We start from the raw sequence: 25,366 nt of genomic DNA, 5'->3' as shown, positions 1-25,366 counted from the left end.
ATCTGTAGATAATTCTTTTCTTGGCAGGGAGTTATAAACCACAACTGCCACTATATGACATAGTCACAACCCGTAGGTATCAAGTCATTAATAGACTTGTATACAGATAAAATCTGTAGATAATTTATTAAAAAAAGGGTGGCTTGTGTGATTTTACAGATCACGCTTGGCCAGGAATGTTAACATGTTTTCAGATGTTAACAGGGAGTTGAATCCTTTCAACCAGGTTTTACCATCAGGGCCAGGCCTGTTAATAAGGCATTCAAGCTAGGTTATACCTTACTAAGATTCTTATAAAAATGGCAAATCAAATAAAAATTGATATTTTCCATTATTTTAATATTATTCATGCATATAAATAAAATGATAAATTCAAACTAATCATTTCAAATTTCAAACAAGTACTAGTACATCTTTTGCCCTAAACGGGACTTTGAAATAACATGAATAACATGAATAACATGAATAACATGCCCGCGCAGGGGCTAAACAAATAACAACAATAACTAAATAAAACAAAGCAAACCCACGCAGGGGTCAACAGAACAGCATACCCACGCAGGGGTAGAATAAGATAGATATACCCACACAGGGGTAGAGTACAAGGATAGATGTCCACACAGGGACATGAGTAAATGAGACAATAATCGAAGGATTCAATGATCCCTCTTGCTCTTACCCTTGAGCAGGTCAAACACCTTCTTGAACATGCCACTGGTGCGACGGCGATCAGCTCGCATCTCGTGTTGAAACTCACGTCGCATGCTATCAATCCCATGCAGGATTTCCTGGACCTGCGGCGGCGACATCATAGGCGCCGGTGGCGGTGGCTGGTACTGCTGTGGCTGCGGTGGCTGGTACGGCTGCGGCTGCGGTGGCTGCTGGTAACCCGGAGGGTAACCAAAAGTAGACTGCCCAGCAGCCCAAGTGTCTCCCAATGGACCACTAGGTGGGAGTGAGCTGTAGTTCACAGCTTGCCAATAAGGGTCTCCTGTGTAATCATAACCCTGAGGGAAAACATGCTCGAACGGGTTAAACTGAGCTGCACTAGCATAAGCCGGAATCGGCTCTCCATAGTTCTGCGGCGGCAGAGGCGGGATCGGTACTGAAGTGACCTCCGATACGGGATGCTGAGACTCCCCTGTCTCGGACTCCCCGGGAAGAGGCGTGTAGCGGCTGCTACCAACATGTGGAGGGGTGCCTATGCGAATCCCTCCGCGCGTAGACATGCGCGCATTCCTCCTAGGCCTCTGAGGCGGAGGAGGTAAAACCGGTGGCGGCGGTGGTGACGGAGTGATCACGTCACGCCATAGGGCCTCAGATAGGTCCTGCGGTAGAGGCGGCTGCTGCTGAAGCTGCTGCGAGTGGTGCTGCGAGTGCACCGGTGAAACCTGGTGAGACTGAAGCATCGGAGAGTTGTGGCTGGGGGTGAAATACCAATCATGCTGCTTAAACCTCTCCTGAAAGCTGTCCCCACCATTGTAGGGTGATCCCCTAAATGGCGACCCATCCGATATCTCAATCGGATGGTTAGGCGTACCTGATGGTGGTAGCGAGGGGTCCGTATCCTCGTCGACGTCCATCTCTTGACCACCAGAAAAGTGGTCCTCCGGTCCGAGTGGGTGTTGACCCACTGGCTCATCCACAAAAGCATCAGGGTTATATAAACCCTGGTAGACTGGTGCTGGATACTGGTGCGGTGACTGATGCAAAGGTATGTAGGATCCATGCGAACCATGGGGCCCATTCTCTGAGTGGGGCCCAAACGAGTGGGGTAAAGACGGTGAAGTGCTTGCGGATACCGAGTGTCTAGCAGGCTCGGCGAAAGACCTCCAAAGGTCGTTGGCGGCTGTGTTGTGCGTGGCGGATGGAGCTCGCCTATGTGAGGGCCCTGCCTCATGGTCGTGGGATGTAGCAAATCCCCCTCGACCTCTCATTCGTGGCGGCATAGTGATCCTGTCAAAAGTCAAACAAGTTGCACAACAAAATATATAAGCCAATGCAAAATAATAAAAATAAATTAAACGAAATGTTGAACATTTCCTAAGTTCCTTGTCTAGACTCGAAAATCGAGGAATGTGCAATTGTGTAACTGAGATTAAACACAAAAGACTAGTGTTTAATTCACTCAGCGTTGGCTCTGATACCAACCTGTCACACCCCGATTTCCACGTGTCACCGGTGGGCCCGGTGTGGGGTACAGTGACGTAGTTGGCATCGTCATAGACAATCAACACAATATAATAATGCACAGCGGAAGCAGAATAGAAACATTTCAACTTTAAATAAAGTGCAATAATAAATATCACAGTAGTTGAAATGGATCCACAGGCGGATCAAATAAAATAAGATAAAAATAGTTCAACAGATATATGTCGTCCGAGCTTGCGAGACTATAGTGGACGCTCTTAGGAAACAGCCAGCCTATTTTCGTATAGTACCTGCACTTAACCTTTTGGGAAAAATACGTCAGTTTACACTGGTAAATACAAATCGACTGACTCATTTTGAAAATGATTGAAAATTGATTTAAATGCACAAGGCATAAATATTTTTATTAACTTGGGATAATTATATAATATAAACTTGTGAACGAATTACATGCACTTATATCTCTGGTGGCCCGGGATCTGCTGTCCGGGCTAGAGATTAAATGACACACCACATTAAAGAGTTATACACGTCGGGTGTACGCCTACACCCCGTGCTCTGGTCGTGGCCATCTCGTAAGAAAATGCCAAGGATATCCGGGACACGGTCAATAACCCCCCAAAGCCTTTAAGTAAGACAAGACTGTTTAAACGAAGTCGCACAAGCTATTCAAGACTGTACACCCATAAGGCGCAGGACTTGTGCGCCCGATCAAGCGGTATTTTAAATACCGTACCCCAAGCCCGTATAGGGAAAATAAGTCAAAATGTATTTACCTGAGCAAGTATAAGTCACAAATGATAAGTGTTGGTAGCTTTTACCGGGCCTCCTAATCTGGAACAAAGGTTTATAATTAACCTATTAGATTCCTAACGGCCTTTTATTTAAGCCTAAGCTTTGACCGGTTAGTTTTAGGAATGATACGGTTTACGCACGATTAAGCGAAAGACCGGATAGGATGTGATTTAGACCCGACAAGTTTGGAATACTTGTATAATATGGGTACACTAAATACATTCTGGATTTTGAAATAAAAATGATATCGTTTGACCCGTTTCGGTCAATTTACGCAAACTAGTTACGTAAACCGAACCGAACGCGATAAGGGCGATACGGGTAGACCAATGATTCAAATGCAAGTTCCCTGAGATAATATGCTCAAAATATGATATTATATCAGTAAGTTATGTTCTATATTGCCCGGAATAATTTTAAACCCAATTTATGCCTTAGAAGGGCATTTTGGTCATTTAAAAGATAATAAAAGGGTAAAATTTGAAATCTGAGTTTCGGGTCTGGTTCATACAGTAAATATATTTAATATAACATATTATATCAGTAGGGTATGACCCATATACCAAATTTATCATTTAAAACCAAACTATGCACCGTAGGGGTATTTTAGTAATTTCACAAGGGCTAAAAGTGCCAAAACTGGAAGTCTGAGATCATATACTTATACTTACTGTTATTATATGAAAATATGCTAAACACATCAGTAGGTATAGGTCTTATATGTTTAAAACGAGTATAACGCTCACTATGCGCTTAAAACGCTAATTATGCGATTTAAGGGCGTTTTCGGGTTTTCAAATTAAATCTGAGATTTTTATATTTCCAGAATACTTAAAATAATTTATTCATCATATAAAATCAGTAGAAAAAGGTTTCGGGTCAAAAGGATGTGTAAAACTCGTTTTATGGCTTAAACGGTCAAAACCGACATAAGCCGAAATGACTAGGCGATCTAGGACCCGTTCAGTCAAAAATTAATTAAAAATCATCAAAATTCCCAGAATATTATATTACTTCTGTTGGTAAAAAGTTTTATACCAAAACGTGGCCAGAAACGGGTTCTACGCGAAAAGGACCGTTTAGGTAAATTTATAATATAGTTTTACGCTAATGGCCATAACTCACAATCTGGACCACCAACTGATCCGAAATTTTCGGTGCAAGTTTATATATTAGAAATAAAGATTTCTATCCTTTCACTTTTCCAAAAATCACGTTTTGTAACAAAAAGGGCAAAATAGTCAACTTTATGCATAAATCGGAAACATGCATTCGAATAGGCTATGCATAGACTCAATCAAAGAAAATTCCAGAAAGTTTAACTAAAATAAAAATAGTCAAAAATACTTTCCAATACAGATCTCGAACATGCATGTACGAATCCGAATCGATAGTCTACGAAATAATCGTTTTACAAGACTTTTGGTTCCGATTCGTGGCTATACTATAGATTGTCGAGTTGATGATGATTAAAACACATTCTTATATGTGTTACAAGTTATTTATAATGATCAATCAGATTGCATGTCTAATATATTAACATTCAAGCTTATTTTTGCGAAAATCAATTCTGTTGACTTTTTAGAAACATGTTTGACTCGACAATTAGCATGCATATAGTGGGATTCAGATAGTGCCCTTTAGAGGGTTTGTTTCCCACATAAATACCAATCTATAACAAGTTTCAATTCGAGAAACGACTGAAAGAAATCCGTTTAATCAGAAAGTCAAAGCTTATGAACAAACAGTTTGACTTTTACTAATATTTGCAACAAGAACAAATTAAAGAACGAATTGGAAGCTTACAAGAGTCCTATAGATGTTTAGTGAACACTAGGATCGGCCTTGATGATCAGATTAGCTCCAGGAAGTTTGCCTTGAAAGTTCTTGAGAGCTCTTGAGAGAAGTGAGTCCTTGGTTACTATGAAAATGTCCAAGAATTGCCATTCAGTCTGATTTAAATCTGTAACTTGAGGTTTACTGTAGAGCTAGGCATGCAAGGGACACTATTGGAGCAAAATGGAGGTGCACCCAGCTGGAACCAACTCAAAATTCGGACTCAAACAACTGAATTCGCGAAACTGGGTATCTGGGCACCTTATACGGACCGTATGGTCCTTGCTTTACGGTCCGTAAGGACCTGGTCTGACCAGCAAGTTTCCATAATTGGCAGAAATGGCCCCTGGACTTGTACGCGATGTTTCGGCTACTTTTCTCGACCCGTAAATCCCCAACCTTGGTTTTTAAGAACCTTAGGACTTTTACCAACATGGAAATGTCCTCGGAACATTTTGCGCTCAACCGAAAAGCCCTGAAATTCGATGTTGACGCTTTTAGTCCTTCAAGTACGGTTTTGGCCATAACTTTCTCATACGTTGACGAAACTTCATGAAATTTTTACCACATATTCTAGTGAGTATATTTTAGCTATACAAAGCTTCGGGTCTGCCAAAAGTTCACTCAGAGGTATAAATTAAACATGTTGACACTTTTGGCCCCTATAGTTTGAAATACTTCACTTTTGTGCAATTTCCGCGTCGTATGATCCATGAACCATCCGTTTAAGGTTATAAACATTATGTAGGGTTATCATAGAGTCTATTTATCCATTGTTGACACTTTGGACCCTTACATTCCATAGTTTTCACTGTTTGTCACTTTTAGTCCCTCTAAAGTATGTTTTCACATAACGGAACCTTATGACACGTGTCAAGACATTATTGGACGAAATTTTTCGAGGTGTTACAGTACTTGATGTTGTAGCTTCATCTACAGTAGGAACTGGTTCGGTCACAACTTCATGATATTCTTCATCGGTTTGAGATTTTTCATCATAATTGTTAGCATCTTTAAACTCTTCGTCAAAAAATATTAGCATCTTGAATTTGAGATTCTGTTTCTGGTTTGGGTCAGGTGTTGTGTGTGAGACACTTGGAGTGTTTACAAATGTTGTAAGGGGAAACATCAGAAGTTGTAGGAGTTACAACATCTGGTATGGGTAAGTATACGCTCTGACTTGATAATACATTTGAGCAATCTCTTCATTTGTAGGCTCTGGAGGCAGGTTAAAAGATTTAAACAATGAATCATATTCAAACATCCAGTCAGGTCCTTTACCGGTTTCGGGTAGTGTGTATCTTTGGCAATCAAGGTGTAACCGTTCGACAATCTTTCCGGTTTAGGAAGAAAAACTCTCTTCTTTAGATTATTATACCCGACAAAATATCATTCTTCTACTTTCGCACCAAATTTACCATCTAAATTTAACAATGTACACGGAGATCCAAATGGTTCAAAAAATGTGAGATTTGATTTACGGTTATTAAGTAATTCGTAACATGTTTTGGAAAGCTTCTTAACCGTTAGAACTTTGTTCGGGGTGAAACAAGCTGTAGCCACAACCTCATTCCAAAATTTAATTGGCAGCTATGATTTTCTAGCATTGTACATGCAGTTTTGATCAAAGTACAATTATTTTTTTCTGCTATACCATTTTGTTGCGTTGTGTAAGGTGCAATGAACTCGTGTAGAATTCCTTTATCATTGTAGAATTGGTACATATTCTGATTCTTGAACTTTGTTCCGTTATAACTCCTAATCCTTTGTACCTTCAATTTGTTAGTTGATTCAACTTTAAGGATCAATGTTTTCACAGACTCATATGTTACATCTTTTGAAGTTAAGAACAGCACCTAAAAAAATCTGGTAAAAAAATTTGTGGTCACTAAGCAATATGAATCTCCATCAATACTTTTAACATTAATATGGCCAAAGAGATTCATGTGTAATATCTCCAAGGGTGTGTTGATCGAATTAAACAACTTGATCGGATGTGACTTCTTCTTCTTCTTCTTGCCCTTCTTACAAGATATGCAGTCATCATTAAGATGAAAACACTTTACATTAACACCTTCAACAAGATTTTTCTTCCCAAGACAATTCATTTTCCATAATGAATATGACCCATGCCATAACACTTATTCTTTTTAAATAGATTTCGAAATAAAAAAGTTTGTATTGGAGTAGTAATGGATGCGATGCTTATATTAAGAACATAAAGATCATTCTCCCGAGTAGCACGCATGATGATCCACTCTTTTGGAATAACAAATCTTTATTTTAGAATCAAACATTCTTTCTCATTGAAATGAGTGGTACACTTTTTGTCACAAATCTGAGATACGCTGAGCAAGTTGTTTTCAAGCTCTGTAACATAGTTGACCTTATCAAAACTCAAACTAGCATTCGACAATATTCCGTGTCCAGTAATTTGATCTATTTCATCTCCTACAAAGGCATTATAGCCTCCATTGAATGGTTTGACATCCAAAGGAGAGCTACTACACCTATCATGTGCTGTGATGTTCCACTATCCATAATCCACTTGTTAAAATGGATCTATATGGAGCTCCCTGCACATAAATGCAAATAGATTAGTTTAACAGGGGGACCCAAGCCTTGATGGTCTTGGGTCGTCCAAATTCATCAATTATTGAAACATCCATCTGTGTACATGTTGGAACAGATTATGCACCTCCTAAAACCTCATTAGTTGGACTAGGAACACCATGTGGTTTTCGCATCTGTTTTTTTTTTTTGAAAATGTTTTCTTTTGGTATACAGTTTTTAAAACACTTGGACTAGGTACACCATGTGGTTTTAGTTCAACAGTTTTCACATGTTGCAAATTTTCTCAACATATTTATTTTCCTTCTTTACTTGCTTTTAAGTTTCTCCTTTCTAAAATAGGAAGTTTTCTATTTAGTGGAGATCCACGAGGTTCATCATTTACCTTGTTCTTCAACTTGTACAAATAAGGACCATTATAAGAAACATGACCTACTTCATCACAATTATAACACATTCTCCTATCAACAACATTATGATTTTCATGTTTAGCACTATAGTGTAAGATGATGAAGCACGTGAACTAGAAATCTCAGCTACTTGATGTTGTTAGCTTCTCTGGAGCAACTTCGTTTGTTCAACAAATTGTTTGTTGGGATTGTTTTCAAAACTTTTCACCTCATTGACACTATTCAGTCCTTTCACAAACTCTATCCTTTTCAAATTGTTTTGTTTAGGATTTCATGTGTTTCTAGATTGATTGTTTCTAGGCTGATTGTTTCTATTCTGAAATTCTAAACAACAACATTTCTAGAATTCTGTTGACTAAGCTTTTCTTCAACCTGATTTATGTCTAATTCTTCAACTACATGAAATTTCTTAACTATCATATTAGGATTCACATTTTCAATTGGGAATTCATTATCTGAATAAAGTCTACTTGAACGCTTCAGTTGATACATAATCACTATATTATGAGGCTCACGCATAATATGGGTTTTTATGGAATGTTATCATTTGTTTTAACTTTCAACTTCTCAGAAATATCAACTTCCTCTACTTTAACTTCATCACAAATAAATTTCTCATAAGTAACATATAAATCATCAGGTAAACCATCACATGGATCGACAACCACATGCATAGTAACAACAAAATCAGTAATCTCATCTTCTCTAGGCATTTTTGCAAAATTGTTGTTAACTAGGTGAGGACATTTGTTATATCCTACACCGACCTCTCTATTACCTCGTAATTTGTTAGGAATTGTGTGATCAAGCACATATGATGAGTAGGATTAACTTTCAAACTTTATGTTTAAATTTTGAGTAAATTACGTTTTTGGACCCTGTAGTTATATCACTTTTACTATATTAGCCCAAAATAAGATTTTTTAACATATGTGCCCCCATGGTCTCTATAACTAAGTATTTTGACCCCTGAGTCTAACTTAACCCCTTACCCTGGTTAATTATTTGTCACATGCAAGGGTATTTTTGTAATTTCTCCTCCCCTTTAAATCTAATTTCTATTTATAACCCAGATTTCAAGAACAAACCCAGATTTGAAGAACAAATCATCATTTGCATCTTTATTTGTCAAATTTATAGTTATTCAACTGTAAACCAAATACGAAATCTGCGTTCATTGATTTTCTGATGATCACCTTCAACAGTCGTTTATTTCGCACATAGTTTTAGTCAAATCATCATCGTTCAGTTTATCTGATCTAGACACACTTGTTACCTTCCAGCATCAAATCATTCAGATTCACTACTAATCAACCGAGATTCGTTCAAGATTTTAAATATAGTAAGTATCTAAATCCATAAATCACAATATAGGTTCTTCAATTAGTATAAAACCCTAGATCCTGAAATTGTATATTTTTTTTCTGTTCTTCCGTGTTAGATTGATTCAGAGCTGATGATGTTACACCATTCAGTGGAATCAGTGCTGATGATGTCACACATATTGGTGTAACATTAGGGTTTTTGGTGCATTTGTTCTGTATAGTAAGCATTGTGGAAATTTTATAGGTTAGGATATGACTTGGTTTAGTGGGAACTTTCCGGATTTCTCCGAAGTGGTTAACAAGATCAGCGCCGGTGTTAAGACTATCGAAAAGAATTTCGATAATAGGGAAGTTGGGGCTAGGGTTTTGAGAAAGTGAAAAGGGGAAGGATAGAGAGATGCATATGATGATTTGTTCTTGAAATCTGGGTTAGAAATAGAAATTAGATTTAAAGGGAAGGAGAAAAATACCCTTGCATGTAACAAATAATTAACCAGGATAAGGGGTTGAGTTAGACTCAGGGGCCAAAATAGTTAGTTATAGAGACCATGGGGGCACATATGTTAAAAAATCTTATTTTGGGCTAATATAGTAAAAATGATATAACCACATGGGCCAAAAACGTAATTTACTCTTAAAGTTTCATGTTCACATTTGGTATGTTCAAGTTCTTTGTTTAGTTTATCAACTGAGATAACTATTTGTTGCCTCTTGTTTATAACAACTATTTTCAAAATCTGATGCATCTTTTGTCAAAGCCTTGATTATGTTTTTAAAAATCCTTTTCATTTTACTTTAAAACTCTAAAAGGTTCCTGAAGATTATTGAGATCGCCTGCTAAATTCTGAGTACGCTCTTTGAGTTTTACCTTCAGACTCAATGCATTTTTCACAGTTTGGCTAAACAGGATATTCAAAATGTACTTCAGAAAACTTGGCCATAAATGCATGATGTGTTGGAACAGATGAGAAATGTTCAGAACAGTCAAAAAAATCCTTGTTGAGCCACATAATGGAGATTATGGCTTAAAAATATTGTGAAAAGTTTTCAACTTTTAGAACAAAAATAGATTTTGGCTCTTTGATTTCATCAAAGCATGCAGATCCACTTGTTAAAGTATTATGATTAAAAAGACACTTAGACCAATCAAATCCTTCATAATGTTGTACTACCAACGCCTTTGAGTTTGAAACGTTCTGATTAGTGGTTGAAGAAGATGGAGTAGTAGGAACAATTGCACTTTGGTTGTTTTGAGTAACAGTTTGAGCCGGTGTTTGTTGAGTCCTTGGTTGTTGGTTCTGATGTGGTTGATATCTTTGTTATTGTGGTTCTAGTCTATACGGGAAACTTTGTTGTTGAAAGTTAGATCTTTTTTTGAAATGTTTCTAACTTCCCTCTTGTTTAGGTTTTCTACATTCACGCTTGAAGTGTCTAACCTCACCACAATAAAACAAATAACCTTGCTCTTATCAAAGCCGAATTGAGTATCTTTGCTCAAGCTTAAAAAGACATACGTCAGTTTTCACTAGTGAAGCAACAAACATATTATAAAACCATATGAAAACACTTTTGAACATTTTGAAACAATTATCAAGATCAAGCATGAGCTAAGTAATATATTCTATTTGCCTCCACAAAATTTAGTGTATCCCCTACTCTTTGGCATGCTTTTACAAACATAATCGGTACGGTTTACATCTATACATGTCCGTGAATATGTTTATTACGTTTTTTATGCTACATGCTGATGACGGGGGTAGCCCAAAGCCAAATATAAATGACTTAAATACATAGATGCCCAAAAGGTTAAACGGTTCAAAGGTTCAAAACCTGGGGAGCTGAAATAAAGTAACACGAAACAGTAAGTAGTCATGTCTCTGGATTACTTCACCAACTCACCAGCCGCAAAAGTAATACAGGTCCTCAGAACACACTCTTTTACCCGCAGGTCAAAGCCTTCAACCCCCAAAAAGGGCAAAACCCCCGCTGCAAGCATGGTCACTAGTCAAATACATTCCCCTTCGAGAAATGTATTCTCCTATAAATTTGACACTTCATTAACTCACGAGGACATTCCTGGCCAGCCTTGATTTCCCGAAATCTCTGGTCAGACATCACAACTACTTGCTTCTCGCAAGATACTTTCTCTCACAATCAACACACACATTCCTTTTGCTAATTCATCCGGATCTGGATATACTTCAGAGAAGGATCTTCAGTAAACAACAAGAATAAACTAGTGAACCTCTCTCCACGTCTTGCAAACGTGGGGGGACCCCACGACATGCATTAGGCAAAGTTGAACCCTTCAACCCTTTTGCCTAACCAGCCAGGCTACTATCTTTGGTCTATTATTTGTTGCATCAACAAGTTGGCGCCCACCGTGGGGCTACGCCACTATTTTTTCTCCAACAGACCTAGTAGTGTAGCTCCATTCTCATAAAATTGCCATGTCGGAAAGTGGATCTCCTGGAGAAGTGAATCAGGTCCCTAACGCTTCCACCCCAGGTGCTAGCCAAGCCCATGCAACTACACCTGCTTCTTTCTCGACACCAGGAGGTACTCCTGAGTTCCTCACTTTCAGTACACCTACTCCGTCCAGATCAGGGGTCCCATCCCCTAATGTTGGTGTCACTAGTGCTCCGGCACATGTCGAGCTTACCCCAGATGGGGTTGCCAACAATTTCCTTGAGTTGAGGTCTCACCTCAATCAATATGTGAGTAGAGAAAGGGACAAGGGAGTGAGGGTCCGTTTAAACTATGATGAACCTGAGCCGACATTGTCTCCTGGACCTCCTATTCCTCCTTTTACATCCAGGGATGAGGCAGGTCCCAGTAATCCTCCAAATCCTAACCCGTATCTGTCCGCGAGGCCGAATCCTACAGTATACCCTCTCTTCTCGTCTCAACCAGCTACAAGTGGTGCTCCACTGGGCCACGAGCTGACCCTTGACCAGCTCCTTCAATCCCCGATGACGAGTCTTCCACCCTCAACCACAACTTCATGGGAGCAGGCCTTGTCGGTACTCCCCTTGGCACGAAGTGCCGTTAAGAGCATTCCCTTGGGAGTTAGCTGTTCTGTTGCACCCGGAAGCCTCCAAGGCTTCAACCTTATGCCACATATGATGACTCAGATGATGGCTAGCTTCCCGTGGCAGCACTTTATCAATCAAGTGTTGGCCACTCAAGGGAACAACAACAATAGCAACAACGCGGGTGCGAGGGTTGAAGAAAATTGGCCAAACCTTATAAACCAAGTAACCTCTCATGCTTCTCACAGCAAATAGCCGATTATGATTTTCAAACAAAGATCAAAATGCTGGCCCACAGCAGAACATATGATGGGACTGAAGATCCCGAAGACCATCTTCAGATCTTTACTGGTGCCGCAAGAATCGAGAAATGGTCAAATGCTGAATGTTGTTTGATGTTCATGCAAGCCCTTGTCGGATCAGCCAGAATCTGGTTCAATGACTTACCTGCTTGAAGCGTTCGAAGCTTCGATGATCTAAGCAAAGGGTTCCTAGCCAATTTCTCTCAACAGAGGCGTTATGTCAAAGATGCTACAGTGATCTTTCAGATCAAACAAAGAGATGATGAAAGCCTTCGAGAGTTCATAGAAAGATACAAGAAGGAAGGTCTAACTTATGTGGGGGGCAGACGAAAAGATGAGGGTGGCCGGTTTCATGAATGCCATTACTTCAAAATATCTCACAAGGGATTTTAACAAATCCATGCCCAAGGCCTTGGAAGAAGCTCTCGAAAGGGCTGAAGCCCACATCCGGGGAGAGGAGGCGGTAGACATTAAAGAACAAAGGAAAAGAGGATCCAGCTGGCGAGGCAATAGCCCAGCTAGAAAGAGAGGAAACTTCAACTCCTATGACAGACGCCAAAAGGGTTCAGACCATCGAAGGTCTGAAGGCCGGAACCCTCCCAGCAGGGAAAAAGGCATGAGTTTCACACCTCTCACCAAGACTCCTCAAGAAATCCTAGCTACAGAAGAAGTCAAACAAAACTTTCGGCCTCCTAGGCCTCTCCCCAAAAGCAGAAAGAATGAGAACTCCATACAATACTGTGAGTTCCATGAAGAAAAAGGTCACCATACTAATGATTGCTTCCAGCTTAAGAAAAGGATTGAAGAAGCTGTTAAGTCCGGAGAACTTGCTCATTTGGTAAAAGGAGTAAGGGACAAAATGGCTGAAGGAAAAGGCAAGGAAGTCAATATGGTGGATTTTGACGGAAGGGTTCCACACAAGAGGAAACGGTTGGAAGCTTGGGAGCTTCAGTGTGTTTGCTTTCCCCCAACAGAGAAAGACCTTCTTTCAAACCCTCTTGTGGTAGAAGCAACCGTGGGAACGTTACAAACAAGCAGGGCATATATAGACACTGGGGCAGCCACTGAAATCATGTTCGAGAAACTCTTCAACCGCTTGAGCAATGAAGAACATTCAAGGCTTCAACCCTCTGGAACCTCCATAAAAGGTATTGCCGATATACCCCTTAAGCCTTTAGGGCAACTGACACTTAATGCTCGTTTCAGCGAAGGTCAGAAGGAAAGAATCCAACCACTCACCTTTGTGGTTATCAACATACCGTCAAACTATGATGTGATCATTGGGAGGCTAGGGCAGTGTGCATTCTACATGGCCGTGTCTGTGGGCCATGGCACAGTCAAATTTCCCACCGAAAGGGGGATAGCAACCCTCCAACCTTCTCAAGAAGCCTACCTGGTTGAGGGTGAAAGTTCCAAAAGTGAAGAAGAAAAGCAGAGGCTGGTCATAAATCCTAAGTACCCTGAACAGAAAATAAGGGTCAATCCAAACCTTTCACAAGAAACCCTCTCGTATCTTGAAAAGTTGCTAACACATTACAGCGATGTCTTCGCTTGGTGTCCAGAAGATATGACAGGGATCCCTCGGAACATTGCTGAACATGAATTAAGAATACCACCGGATGTCAAGCCTGTGGTCCAAAAGAAAAGAAGTCTAGCACCTGAGAGAAGCCTGGCTGCTTGCCAAGAAGTTGAAAAGCTGGTGTCAACCGGCATTCTCCGAGAAGTCAAGTACCAATCATGGGTTGCAAACCCGGTTATGGTAAAAAAGCCAGACAACTCTTGGAGGATGTGTATAGATTTCAAGGATCTTAACAAGGCTTGTCCCAAGGATTGCTACCCACTACCGGAAATTGATCTCAAGGTTGACTCCCTCACTGGTTACCCTTTCAAGTGTTTTCTTGATGCTTACAAAGGGTATCATCAAATACTCATGAAAGAAGAAGATGAAGAAAAGACAACATTTCACACTGATAAAGGAATCTTTTGTTACCAAAAGATACCTTTTGGGCTCAAAAACGCTGGAGCAACCTACCAACGTCTAGTGGACAAAGCCTTTGCAAGCCAAATTGGTTAAAACATGGAGGCATATGTCGATGACTTGGTGATCAAAAGCAAAACGGAGTATCAAATGCTCGATGACATTCAAGAAACTTTCAAGAACCTCAGAAAGGTTAACATGAAGCTCAACCCTGAAAAATGTTCATTTGGGTTTGAGGAAGTCAAGTTCTTGGGTCATATTGTTGGGAAACAAAGCATCAAGGCTAACCCAAACAAGGTGAAAGCTGTTCTCGAAACCAAACCACCAAAAACCAAGAAGGAGGTCGAAAGCTTAAATGGGAAGCTTGCAGCCTTGAAGCGTTTTACCTCAAAGTTGGCAGAAAGGTCTCTCCCTTTTTTCAAAACGCTCAAGGGTTGCACCGATAAGAAAGACTTCAAATGGACTGAAGAGGCTGAAGAAGCCTTTAACCAAATGAAGCAACACCTAGCTTCCCTACCTGATATGGCGGCTCCAGAAATAGGAGAACTGATCTCAGTCTATCTCTCAGTTGCTGAAGAAGCAATAAGCGCGGTCCTCACCATTGACAGAGATAAGACCCAGGTACCCGTTTATTTCTTCAGCAAAACTCTAAAATTGGCTGAAACCAAATACCCTCCTTTGGAAAAAATGGCCCTAGCTTTAGTTCAAATAGCCAGAAGGCTTCGAAGGTATTTTCAAGCACATCCTATACAAGTGGTCACCGACCAACCTATTAGAAGTGTGCTTGAAAAACCAGAAAACTCAGGACGATTAGCCAAATGGGCAGTGGAACTAGGTGAACATAACATCACCTATGTCCCAAGAAAAGCCATCAAAGCCCAAGTCTTGGCTGATTTCATTATAGAAGTCCCTAAGCAAACCATCACTGAAGTGAACACAACCGCCACTGAACCTTCAAACCTTGAAGCCTGGAAGCTCTTTAACGATGGGGCTTCAAGCGTTGAAGGGTCGGGGGCCGGGCTTATTCTGATCAACCCAGAAGGGTTAGAATTCACATACGCTCTTCGCTTTGACTTTCATACAACCAACAACGAAGCCGAATACGAAGCACTGATAGCTGGCTAAAGAAATGAAGGTCCAGAAGCTTGAAGTGTTCATAGACTCGTTGCTGGTATCAAGCCAAGTGAATGATAGTGTTAGGACCGGTTTTGACTCCGAAACGATTGCGAAACGAACGTATAACGTGCGGAATCCGTACACGAACGCGACCTAACACACGAGACGTAATCTAAACTGTGATTCTATTAGATTTATCTGAAAACGTACAGCACCTGAATCACAAACACGAACTTTCTCTCTCTAGCTTCTCTCTCTAGCCTCTAGCTTTCCAAGATGTAAAATGGCAAAAGTTCCAAAAGTTATAAATGAGAACCCTAAAGGTTCTATTTATAGGCCAAGGGGCTTAATGAGGAATCTCATTAGTTACAGAAATGCCACCTTGCCTTTTCTCTATATTTTACAATATAAAGCATATAATTCTTCTGTTTCTGCTACAAACGGAATTGACGGAGGCGATAGACATTACTGCACTAACAGACTCCCCCTTGGATATTGCCGCAGTCAATCCGTAGTCAAGCTCGTAGCGACTTTTCTTTCTCTATCTCTGAGTCTTCTTGAAGCTTTAACACGTATTCAGCAACATAGACTCCCTCTTGCTTGAACAGAATCCCGGTGGATCTGTCTTCAGCTTCAGCTCCCCCTTTCGGTAAACTCTTCAGGCTCCCCTTTTCGTCAAGCTTCCGTGCTTTGGGATCGACACCTGGCTTTGTAGTTACAAGCTCTTCCAGAAACGATACCTGGCTCTTTGCACGCTTCCGTTTGCGTTGAGCTCGTCTTCAGACTCCCCCTTAGACTCGGCTTTCGGGATCGTAGTCTGGTATAACATCTGCAACACTCAGACATTTATAAGTAACAACGTTTTGAACATTCAATTTTCCAGAAATCGTAATTTGGCACTATTCAACTCTCTAAATCACTCCCCCTATCAACAATCTTTACAGATTTGGCAGTGTTAAAGAATCCAACTCCCTCAAAGTTAATCATCCAAGTTCAAATTAATGACCTTGGAGATATCACAAACTGTTTTGAAATTTTTGATTTTAAATCAAGTATCAAATTAATGAACTTGTTTTATTTTCAGAAACACAATCAGCTTACTCAGATTTTGAAACTCAGCATGTCAGATATCGGTTGTCGAAAATAAAACAGAAATTAAAATCTTTTTGAATTTTCTGAAAATATAAAACAGTAAAGAAATATATACAAACATATTTACAGACAATATTTTTGTTTGAGTATGCGTCAGAGGATCATATCAGTTTTTGACAAGTCACAAGTACCGTTGAGCTTAATTACACATTAAGAATTAAACAATTCACTTATATTGTCGATATACTGATCCACTTAAATTTTCATACAAATTTCAACTGATTCAGGATACGAATTAGATGTTTTAAGAACTTAAACTCATTCATGTGTCCCACCTGTTGAATATACTCCCGTATCCAGAATCTCAATATTCAGTCTTACAGGTGATTATACTACAATGATATCTGTACATAAATTAGGTATGCGAGGGCCGAGGGATCTCAGGTCGATACTTCCGTATGCACAGAGAGATATCAGCTTCGACTTTTCAGTATGTCCCCTTTAGAGGATCTTTTAGTTACAACAGCAGCGACTATCAATTTTGTTGTTTCATCTGCATGCTGAGGGTTTATGCTATGTTTCAAGCATTTGTTGAAAGTATTATCCAAGGACTAGGTCAGAACTTCCATTCAGCAGAAGTCCCGGAATAATACCCCAGACATCATTGAGTATGAAAACCTAGTATATCAGAATACAAGACCTTTCAAACGAGATTTCAGGGGTTACCTATACATCCAAGTAGCGTTCCCCACGAAATAAGCAAGTTTGAATTTAGGTTTATATCCCGAAAAAGTTTACTAAGTGTATAAAAACCTATCGACATATCATCAGTGAGACTGTTTAACGCTTATTAATTCTTTACAATTCTTTAGCATACCGTAACTGTCTACTGATGTACTATCATTTCCTCTTTTTACGCAAAACTCAAATTTTTGAATTTTATCATGTTTTTGGCTTTTTCAAATTGTCTAATGTTTTTGTATTTTCTGACAATTTTTCTCCCCCTAAAATGCAAAATCATTAAAAAAATTTGACAACCCGATACCGATAGCTTTGTCTCGCCATCCATGTTCTACTAACTGTGCACTGAATTACACTAAAAACAGTAATTACCCCCATGATTTACAACACATTGATTTTTACAATTTGAAAACCGTTTTTCAATATGGTGAAAGTAATCATGTTTGTTCAGCCGTGAGGGTTTCGGCGTATTCCATCAATTCTCCCTTTTTACAACAAACTATTTTCCCATTATGATCTCAAAACATTTAAATTTGTTTTAATCAAAATGGTTTTTCTGGAAACATAGTTTGCTTACCAACCACTCAAAGGTTAGGAATTTAACATTGTTAATTCAAATACTACAATCACTGGTAGAAAATCAAGTACAACTTAATGTCCTTGATTAACCACTTAGTAAAATGAAATATCATAGTTACCATCCTGTGAATTTCTCAAAAATGATGCCGATACCTGCTCCACACTTACCAACCTGGAAGCTCCGGCAAGTCAGAAATTCAACCAACCAATTTTGACACCCAAGCCTGACCAGTCTTAGGCGTATTTTGAGCTTTTCTCTTTTCTTCATAAAATTCTTTCACTCCTATTTCCTTTCCATCAACCATCTTACTGAAAATATGATTAATATTGCTATTAAACATTTTTCCAGCATCAATACCTTTTGATTTTCGGTTTGCAACTTGTAATGATGGAAAATCCTCATCATTTATTAAAGAGACTTTCTCTTTCCTTTTTATCTCAACTTGTGGCTCATCTGATTTTGTGGAATCAGATTCATTGCCCGAACTTGGCTTGTCTGACTTTGATGAGCCAGATTCATCGCCAACAACTTTCTTTTTCTTCTCTTTTGTCCTTAGATTTGCATCTGACGAATTTGGCTTGCTTGACTTTGCATTCGAGTGAAGCGATTCATCAGTACTCTTATTCAATCTGTCCGGTAAACCCGAGGACAAAATTCTTTCCAAATACTCTCGTGCTTTCTTTCTCTTTTTCCTCAGTCTGTCTTTTTGCCCCTGTGAAAGCTTCACTTTCTGTTCCAGAACCTTCTGTTCTTCGGGCTTAACATTGACTGGTTTCTTCACCATTCTTTGAGATTCAACCCTCGATCTTCCCATCGATCTCCTTGGGCAATCTCTGGCAATGTGGCCTCTGATATTGCAATTATAGCATCTTCTCGATTCAAACCTCCAATTCTGAAAATTAACAGCAATGTGTCCTCTAACACCACAGGTGTAGCACACTCTGTTATCATACCATTCACTTCTTTCAGTCTAAACCTTCAGATCATAACATTGTTTGGCTTGGTTATATTCATTTCTCCTCTTCAATGCTGGATTTGTCTTTTGAGCACTGTGGTCAAACCTGCACCACTTATTACCAACATTTTGTGAGTTTTTATTTTTAGATTTTTGTGATTTTTCATAACGATTGGATGACTTATCTGATGAGCTTTTATTTTCATTTTTAGAATTTTTCAAATTTTTATCTTTTTGTTTCTGTTCTGCATTCTTCTTAACAGGTTTTTGCTTCGAGCATTCACCTACTTCAGTAGATTGCAAAACAGTCTTTTGAAATTTTTCTTGTAAATCTAAAAATATTTTTCTTTTCTTTTCTTTTTCATCATTCAGATATTTCATCACAATCTTCAATTTTGACTTTGTCAAAATTTGTGACATTATCACTTATTGGAACAGAGTTGATTGGTTTTGGACAGGGACAATTCAACCTATTTGTTGAAGTCACAAAACCTTTCAACTTCTTTTCAAGTTCACCAATCTTGTTTCTTGAATTTTCAGCTTCGTTTTCAAGCCGAGATATTCTTTCAAGATGTGACTTGATTAATTTTTCATTTTCAATTTTAACATTCTCAAGAACAAATGTTTCATTTTCTAACAATTTTAACAGTTCATGAAATTTTGTTTCATTTTCTTTCAAATTCTTGTTCTCCAGTTTTATCCAGAAATCTTCACTTTCTGAAGATTTTCTTTTGCTTTCAAAGTCTTTTTCTTTTTCTTTCAAAATTTTGTTTTCTGATGATAAACTGTTCAAATCATTTAACAGTTTATCATTCTCAGATTTCAGCTTTTCACAACTCAGGCGTAACTCCAGAATCTGTTCATTATCGGCATTTTTGCTATCATCATCACACTCTTCATCAGATGAGCATGAATGATCAAAAACTGGAGCTCTTTCTGAATCATCTTCTTCTGGAATTTTTCCATCTTTTTCAGATTTAACTTCCAAACTCTTTTCAGTTTTATCTGCTTCAGTTTTTACTTCCTCTAAAGCTTTCTTTTTCAAATCTTCAACCATCTTATTCACGTTTTCTTCTATTCTCTTCTTCTCCAGACTAGCAAATATCACCTTCCGAATTCCTTCTTCCACCTGCTCTTTGTACCTTGGAATTTCCCTAAGGCCTTTGCACCAAACACTCACAGTAGGTATAGCAGCAACTAATGCATCAAGATCCACCGTCTTCGGATCAACCGTTGGGTTTCCTTGAGGATCAACATAGCATTCCTTTTCTTTGCTCCACCTACCTGCTAGTGTTGCTTCTTTGTAAGCATCATACACATCATCCAATCTCATACGCGCATGTCTTTCTTCACGAGTAAGTGTTACTTCAGCAGTCATTGCTTTAGCCTCCACTTCGACAACCAATTACACAGCTCAACTATGATTGGGCCGTAATCTCTGACTCTTGGGCCAATGAACTCACATGCAAAGTCTGATTAATTGTATTTTAAATGAACTCTCAAATTGTCATATGCACTTTACACTGATTGGGCCTATACTTTTCACTTAGCCGACAAAATAATATGAGCTGACAACAAATGTTCATCAAATGTTCATCAAATGTTCATGTAAGGCTTACAACAGTCTCGATTATCATTGGACCGCAACTTTCAACTAAACTACAACATGGTTGGGCCGACGTATTGATCTCTTTGATTGGGCCTTTTAAAATGCACTTTATCAACTATCAGGAATCATGTGCATTCTGACAATTGAAATCACATGTACAATTATAATGATAGCCGACAATATTATCTTCATACCATCACATCATTGGGCCAGTTATTAAACGTGTCAGACACAAAGTTAACGATGACAGATAAGCGATCCTATGTATTGACCAAAAGAGCGGACCTGTTATGATACTAAGAGCGAACCTGTTTAACAATATAAGCGAACCACAAATAATGTCACAAAAAGCGGACCTCTGAATGATCAAATAAGCGGATCTAAATGATGAGCGGACCTAATCTATTTACCCTATGAACGAACCACAACAGTCACAATAAGCGGATCTCTATGAGCGAACCATCTAGGTTCGTTTGAGCGGACCTGTTTGTATGACGCGAATTCGAACCGAAAAACCTCGATTTCTCCTAAACGGCTAGGAGTTTCGATCTGAAACTTGGTAGGGTTATAGATCAGGTATATTCGCACAATATATCCAAAATTCAACTCAATCGGACCGTGAAAACCTGTTCGATTTGACGAAAATCAGTAAAAACCGTGAAAAATATGAAAAAGATGAAGAAGAGATGAAATTCGGATCTGAATCTGATGTAATCCTGTGTGAAATCGTGTGAAAGATCAGTGCAATCGAGCTCCTGCTCTAATACCACTTGTTAGGACCGGTTTTGACTCCGAAACGATTGCGAAACGAACGTATAACGTGCAGAATCCGTACACGAACGCGACCTAACACACGAGACGTAATCTAAACTGTGATTCTATTAGAGGAATCTGAAAACGTACAGCACCTGAATCACAAACACGAACTTTCTCTCTCTAGCTTCTCTCTCTAGCCTCTAGCTTTCCAAGATGTAAAATGGCAAAAGTTCCAAAAGTTCTAAATGAGAACCCTAAAGGTTCTATTTATAGGCCAAGGGGCTTAATGAGGAATCTCGTTAATTACAGAACTGCCACCTTGCCTTTTCTCTATATTTTACAATATAAAGCATATAATTCTTCTGTTTCTGCTACACACGGAATTGACGGAGGCGATAGACATTACTGCACTAACAGATAGCTACATTGCAAAAGAGCCTAACATGAAAAGGTACAAAGAAAAATCCAAAGAATTGATGAACACCTTCCAAATATGTACAATCAAACAGATTCCAAGTTCCCAAAACAAGAAGGCTGATGCCTTAAGCAAGCACGCATCTCTCACTTTTGCACATCTTACAAAGAAGGTGTTGGTAGAAGTATTAAAAGCTCCATCAATTGATGAGTTGGAAGTTCAAGACGTAGTCACTGATGAGGATCCAAATTGGATGACTCCAATCAAGAAGTTCCTTAAAAATGGTGAATTGCCTAATGACCAAACAGAAGCTGAAAGGGTTAAGATCAAGGCAAGGCAGTACGTTTTGCAAGGTGAGACTCTATACAAAAAGGGTTACCTAGCACCCTTGCTAAGATGTGTTGGTCCCGAGCAAAGTCAGTATTTGGTCAAAGAGGTTCATGAAGGTATATGTGGAGCCCATTTTGGAGCTAGGTCGATGGTTGCCAAACTTATGAACCTCGGGTATTTTTGGCCCTCAATGCACCAAGATGCCACTGAGCAGCTAAGGAAGTATGATGCCTGCCAAATTCATGCACCTCTCCTAAAAAAATCCCAAACATGATCTTATCCCAATAACCTCAGCATGGCCCTTCCACAAATGGGGCATGGACATTGTTGGTCCATTCCCCCCAAGCAAAGGTGGAGTAAAATTCTTGTTGGTGGCCATAGATTATTTTACCAAGTGGCCTGAGGTTAAACCACTTGCAAAAATCACAAGCAAGCAAATCATTGACTTCGTTTGGGAAAACATCATTTGCCGTTATGGATTGCCGGGAGTTCTTGTCACCGACAATGGAAAGCAATTTGCTGAGAAGCGTTTCAGCATTTGGTGCAAATAATACAGGATCAATCAGGTTTTCAGCTCAGTCGCATACCCGCAATCGAATGGTCAAGTAGAAAGAACGAATCGAAGCATAGTGGAAGGAATCAAGACCAGGTTGGGAAGATATGAAAACAACTGGCTTGAAGAATTGCCAAGTGTCCTATGGGCCATAAGAACAACCGAAAAAACAAGCCACAAAAGAACACCCTATAGCTTGGTATTTGGGTCTGAAGCTGTAATCCCAGCTGAAATAGGAGTTGTAACACCACGAATTGCCAACATGGATCCCAAATTGAACAAAAAAGAGACCATGTTGAACTTACAACTCCTAGAAGAAGCACGAGACCAAGCCGCAATTCAAGAAGCCAAATACAAGCAACGAATGGAAGCCTACTACAATAAGAGAGTCAAAAATAAACGTTTCAAGCCAGGGGACCTGGTCCTTAGAAACAATGAAGCTAGCAAAAAAGAGAATCAAGGAAAGCTTGGCCCAAAGTGGGAAGGCCCGTACACAATCCTTGAAGCACATAAGGGTGGATCTTACAAGCTAGCAGACTCAGAGGGTAAAAGGCTTCCAAGGCACTGGAATGGAAAAACCTTGAAGAGGTTCCACGTCTAAACCGGAAAGATTGGTTTGTATTTTACAATGTTGCATTTCAAGAGTTGAACTATGAAAACCTTTTGTAAAAATGTCTCTTGAATGAATGAAGTTGTTTTATCAAATTTGTCTTTCTATCCTAAAATCAGGTTGAGAACCTAGCAAGAAACTCCATGGCAAGGGCCATGTAAGGGGTTGAGCTCCCAGGCCATATCGCTCAATAGATTCAAGGGTTGAATGGACCTATATAAGGGGTGAGTTCCTAAATCAATACAACTCCATGAGACTTATTATAAAAAACAAAGTGGTTTCATAGCCAGGTTTGAACAGCCTACACCAAATGTTCCTTAAGCCTTAGAAAAATAGCAAACTAACAGGCTTACGAAATCAAATAAAATGATAAAAAGGATAGATGCTATGTCTTCTTGTTAAAAATACCAAGGCTAAGTGTCTGCAGCACTGAACCCTTTAAGGTATATAAAACAAAAAGACAACGCAAACTTAACAAAGACAACGATACAAGAAAAAGGAAATAAATCAAAGAACAATGCAGCAACTTGTACCAAAGGTTAAAAATACAAACCAAGTCAAGTTACAAAATTAAGAAGCCTTCAAGGCTTCAAGCCACGCATGAGATGACTCAAAACCTTAAAGGCTTCAGCCTACCTACAGGTAGCCAAAAAGCTTAAAAGCTTAAGACCAACAAAGCTGCCTTAACGAAATAGGCACAGGCATAAAAACAAAGCACAAAGGAAATAGTTAAACATAAATATCGTAACAAAGAAAGCCCTGAAAGACTTTCAACCATTCAAACACGAGTCAAAGCAAGTCCTAGTGACTTGCAAACTTAAATATTGTTCAAACGGCCATACAGGCCTAAAAGCACAACCACATGACAGGAACCTTAAGGGTTCCTGCAAACCTAACATTGTTTGAAGTTAAGATTACAAACCATAAATTATTTTAAAGCACTAAGAAAGCTACGAATATCATGCATCAGTAGAAGGCTTAGAAGCACCAGAACTGTTACCTTTGGCCTACTTAGTCTTCTTAACCTTCTTAGCCTTTGAGCCTTCACCACCAACAGCCGAACCCTCCAAGCTGGCATCCTTAGGAGCATCAAGTTCTCCAGAAAAGGTATCTTCGCTATCTCCTGAATAGGAACGTTTCCTTGAAAGAGAACTGAGTACTTCGATACATACATTCTCATTGAGACCATCAGGGTTTAGATCCTTCAAGACAGAGAGGGGCTTACCATAGCAAGAAGCAACTTGGCTCACATACGGGTATGTTAGCCTTTCCATCTGCTCTACGGAACCCTTGAAGATATCGGAAGCCTCGGGACGGTACAACTTGGTGAAAGCCCTGCTCAATAAGCCACTGATTATCTCCAGTAGCTTGGGCAACCGAAGCCTTTAAGCTCTCTTTTTCCTCATCAAAGGCCTTTTGTTGAACAACTAAGGCCTCCCTGTCAGATTTTAACTTCAATCTATCGGCCTCAAAACTCTTTTTGAGATCACTCATCTCAATCTCATGTCTTCTTGTCAGCTCACCCTCCTTCTTAACCCAAGCCAGCTCTTTTTCAGAAAAACTATCAATCTCCTTCTTCATAGCGGCAATCAAAGCTTTCATCTTTTCCTTCTTCTTAGAGGCCTCCTCATACTCCTGCATGCCTTTAGCAAAGCGAGTAACACCTTCAGCCAACAGGGCAGAAAGGTTGCAGGAACTCAGCATCATCGTAGAAATAAGATGATCAGCCTCCATCTCAGATATAGCACTTCGAACACCTGGATGAGCAAAATGAGCTAAGGCCTCAGCACACACAGCCGGGTCTTTGAAACTGTCACCAACTTTAACCCCCCAATTAGGCACATAAACCTCCTGACCCTCTGAACCTTCGAAGCTTTCAACGCTTTTGACGGACGTACCTTGAATAATAGGAGTGCTACCTTTCTTAGTTAACTTCTTTTTGCTCAAAACAATCAACTCCTTCTCCTTACCCTTGCTGACATCCATAGCTTGATCCGCTGACACTTCAATATCATCACTAACATCAATAGGCTCCGAACCAGAAGGCTGATCAACACCTTTCAGATGGCGTTGTGAACGGCAAGTGGAACCCTTGGAAGCAGTAGCCTTGGTAAAACCTCTGACATTGGGGACATTTACATACCCGGAACCCTCGAACCTATAATCAGAACCCTTAACAACTGCATTCTCACCAGGGGTGGCAGTAACA

This window comes from Helianthus annuus, chromosome 1, assembly GCF_002127325.2.
Source record: "Helianthus annuus cultivar XRQ/B chromosome 1, HanXRQr2.0-SUNRISE, whole genome shotgun sequence".
Classification (NCBI taxonomy): domain Eukaryota; kingdom Viridiplantae; phylum Streptophyta; class Magnoliopsida; order Asterales; family Asteraceae; genus Helianthus; species Helianthus annuus.
The sequence above is the reverse complement of the archived record's forward strand: the minus strand, read 5'-3'. Positions refer to the sequence as shown.